The sequence below is a fragment of the Triticum aestivum genome, chromosome 2A (genome assembly GCF_018294505.1).
Source record: "Triticum aestivum cultivar Chinese Spring chromosome 2A, IWGSC CS RefSeq v2.1, whole genome shotgun sequence".
Classification (NCBI taxonomy): Eukaryota; Viridiplantae; Streptophyta; class Magnoliopsida; order Poales; family Poaceae; genus Triticum; species Triticum aestivum.
Genome location: NC_057797.1, coordinates 392442045 through 392446410, shown reverse-complemented (window position 1 = coordinate 392446410; position 4366 = coordinate 392442045).

The following is a 4366-nucleotide window of genomic DNA, read 5'->3' as shown; positions in this document are numbered from 1 at the left end:
GATTAGCTATGGTCCAGTACTCACCTAAGTTTGTAAAACCCTACCGAGTGGAGAGCAGCCCTCCCACTCGGGGCTTAGCTGCAGTCCAGTACTCGCCTAAGTTCTCTCACTCGGAGACTTAGCTGCAGTCCGACACTCACCTAAGTTTGAAAAAATCCTACCGAGTGGAGAGCAATCCTCCCACTCAGGGGCTTAGCTGCAGTCCAGTACTTGCCTAAGTTCCCCCACTCAGAGACATAGCTGAAGTCCGGTACTCGCCTAAGTTTGTAAAATCCTACCAAGTGGAGAGCAGCCCTCCCACTCGGAGGCTTAGCTGCAGTCCAGTACTCGCCTAAGTTCAAAACATATCCCTATCCGCAAGGATGACGAGGTGCAGGTTGACTGGAACCTTCTCCTTCGGAGCTACGGCACAAGTACAACATGCGCTCCATCCCTATCCGCAAGGACGACGAGGTGCAGGTCGACTGCAACCTCCTCCTTCGGGACTACGCCACAAGTACAATGTGCACTCCATCCCTATCCGCAAGGGCGACAAAGCGCAGGTCGACTGGAGTCGCCATCTCAGAACTGCGTCTCTGGCGCAAAGACTATTCCGAGTAGAGAACAAAGTCCACTTGAAGGCAAAACGCAAGCATACTCGGAAATAAACCAAATTCGGATAAATTCAAAGGTTCCAAGCAGCAAACCAAAAGTATTCGAGAATCAAGCCCGAAGGAGTTCAATGGTTACAGCAACCACTCGGCATTCCGAGGCAAATTTAAAGCAGATTCAAGTCTCATAAGTTTGTTCACTCGGCAGGAGGAGGGCTGGCAGGCTCGACGAATTCGTCCAGGTCGATCCCATCTGCGATCCGAGTGGCAGCAGCGATGAAGGTCTCCATGAAGGACTGGAAGTCATGCTTTTTGGTGTTAGCGACCTTGATCGCCGCCATCTTGTCTTCACAAGCTTCTTTGCAGTGGATTCGCACCAAAGACAGCGCCACGTCAGCACCACACAGGGCGGAGGACTTCTTCCATTCCTACACTCGGTTAGGGATCTCATTGAGTCGAGCCATCAGGGATTCCAGGTCATTTTGAAGCGCCGCCCTTGGCCAGAGCAATGAATCGACTTGTGAGACTGCCTCCTTCAGGCGCGCAAGGTAGCTTGTGATGCTGGCGACACGAGACTCCAGTCGGAGCATGTTCATTGCAGTTTCGTCGCAAACTGGAGAAGCGATAGGGTCCAGACCCGTCTCGACCTTTCCAGTTTCCTCGTCAAAGTCTTGGCAGAATTCTGCAGCCGAAAATTAGTGAGTCGACCGGATAGGATCTGTTCGCAAGCATCTACCCAGTCGGTCTAAAAGAAATACCTTCCAGCATAAGATAAAGCTTCTTGGCGAGAGTTCTCAAATAAGCCTCCGTGTCATTCCTCTTGTGGACCGCAAACTCCAGCTTTTCATTCAGGGTAATTTTGTCCTTCTTCAGACGAGTCACTTCTCGGTTAGACTCATTGAGACAGGACTTCAGCTTGGTCACCTCTCCTTCCAGTGTTTCGACTGAAGCCAGCTTCTGATCTGCGAGGGTAGTTTTGTCTTGGGCTTCTTTTTGTGCAGCGGTGAGGTCCGAGTCCTTCTTCTCCAGAGCCAACTTCATTTTCTCTGCAAAAGAAGCAATCGGATCAGACAAGAGCTCGAAGAAATGTTAAAAAAAATAGTCGACAGGCCGTTACCTTCCATACCAGTAGCTTCGTCTTGAGATTTCTTCAGATTCTGCTGGGCCAACTCCAAGTTGAGGTTGAGTTGCCTCTGCTTCTCCTCAAGTTCAGCAAACCTGGAAATGAGAGTACAAGACTTCTGCAGAAGGCAAAAGATGTGTCAATCGACAAGATCAAAGGTTGTTGACTTCCGAGTGGATAAAACTTAAAGAAGTTCACTTAGACCCCAGGCGACCACACACAATCAACTGCGGTCTTGGGGGCTACACCCAGCGGGTGCCCCCGCTGATTCAGAACCCACTCGATCGGTCCGCCCGGATCGAGTATAAAAAACACTGTTTAGACCCAGTCGACTGCCAGCAGTCGACTGTGGTCTCGGGGACTACACCCAGTGGGTGCACTTAGCGTGCCCCCATCGGTTCAGATCCTACTCGATCGGTCCGCTCGAGTCGAGTGGAAGAAAAGAAAGGAAGGTAGAACTCAGACCCCAGTCGACTGCCAGCAGTCGACTGTGGTCTTGGGGACTACACCCAGTGGGTGCACTTAGCGTGCCCCCGCCGGTTCGGATCCTACTCGCCCAGACCGAGTGGAAGAACGCAACTACCAAAGACAACAAAACACCCAGTGGGTGCACTATTTGATGCAAACAACAGGAGATTGTATAGAAGAAAATTTTTCGGGTAGCATATCCTGATAGAACAAGGGCAGTCGAAAAGTCTACTTACCTGGACATTGGACCGAAGAGCAGCGCTAGCATCGTAGGCAGCCTGGCTATTCTCATGCGCCGTCTTCATCCGCTCCATCATCACGTTAGCCTGTCGGATGGCTTCCGCAGCCAGTTCCGACTGGTTGTCCGAAATGAGGTAGCTGGTGAAGAAGAGAGCAGACGGCCCAGGTGTAGCAGCTTGGACCTCCGAGGCGTGAGATGGGACGACTGAAGGAATCACCAGTAAAGTCGACGGTGCGGGGAGCTCACTCGAAAAGGGTACATCGAAGGTTACAGAGGCCCCGCCCGCGTCTTCAGATTGATAGACGGTTGGTGTTGTCGTTGGTCCCTGCTGAGACGCCTTACTAGCCGTCGCCTTTTTATTCTTCCTGGGCCTAAGAGCCACATCTTCATCGTCATCTGGGAGATTGATGACATTGGGCGGAGCTGCGGAGAAGATCAGTCGACTCTAAAGTAAACCGCTAGAATTCAATCGACCGAGTAGCCAAGAGCAAGATCATAAGAGTTTTTACCTGGGTTAGAGGTGACCGCGTCTTCCATCTCCTCGTCTTGGTACTGGAGAGAAGAGGTTCCTGATGTAGCAGCACTGCAAAGACCCGCAACCAGTCGGTTATGTTCTGTTGTTCAAGTCGACACAAAAAACAAGTCAGATGGTTACCCGGAGATGGTAGGGATGGTCACTTTGATCCTGGGCAGAGCTTTTGGCAGTTTGGAGGAGGTGGCTTTCGGTGCTTTTGCCGCTGGAGGCAGCACAACCTTGGGCTGCTTCGGAGCCTTCTCAATCAGCACTGGGGAAGACGTCCTGGGACGCTTTGAAGACTGCCCAGTCGGCGCAGTCACCAGGTCCGGAGTGCTTACCGGGTCATGAGCGTGTTTGGATCTCCTCTCCCTATGAGGAGGCGAGTCGACCTCTTCGTCTTTAGTCGATTTGTTGCTCTCCTCGTCCTCCTCAGCATCCGAGCGGCACTCGCCGCTCTCGCCCCCGCTCACTCCTTCCTCGACGTCTTGCTCCTGCACTCCGTTGGGCATCGAGTACATGTCAATGAGGGCCTGAAAAGACAATGATCAGAAGAAATTCAGTCGACCATCAACAGGGTGTCACACAGTGAATCGAAAAGATACTTGGTAAAACAGAATCATACCTGCTCCGGCTGGCGCCAGTGGTCGAATGGAATCACCCTCCTAGACCCCCGGGGGTTGTCTTTGTTGCTGGTGATTCCCATCAGCCACTTCTCCAAGATGTCCTCACTGACGTCCTCAGGGTGGATCCGAGTGGAGTCCTCAGAGTACATCCACATCGGATGATCACGAGCCTGAAGCGGTTGGATGCGTCGACCGAGAAAGACCTCCAGCAGTGTAACGCCCCAGATGTAACTTTCCCCATTTGTACTCCAACTCTTGCCGTCCCTGGCGCTAAGTTATATTTATTTCTCGGGTTGGGTCTTTGTCTCCGTGTGTTGTTTTTTCTTTTTTGTGCATCTCTTATCATGTCATCACGTGCATTGCATTTGCATACATGTTCATCTCATGCATTCGAGCATTTTCCCCGTTGTCCGTTTTGCATTCCGGCGTTTCGTTCTCCTCCGGTGGTCATTTCTACCTTTCTTTCTTGTGTGGGGTTTAAACATTTCCGGATTGGACCGAGTCTTGCCAAGCGGCCTTGGTTTACTACCGGTAGACCGCCTGTCAAGTTTCGGGTCATTTGGACTTCGTTTGATACTCCAACGGTTAACCGAGGGACCGAAAAGGCCTCGTGTGTGTTGCAGCCCAACACCCCCCAAATTTGGCCCAAAACCCACCAAACTCTGCTCCATGTCCTAGAGCGTTCGATCACGATCGTGTGGGCGAAAACCGCACCTCATTTGGACTCTCCTAGCTCCCTCTATGCCTATATATACACCCCTCCGTTTTCGGATCTCTCCCTCTCCCCGAAACCCTAAAAAAACA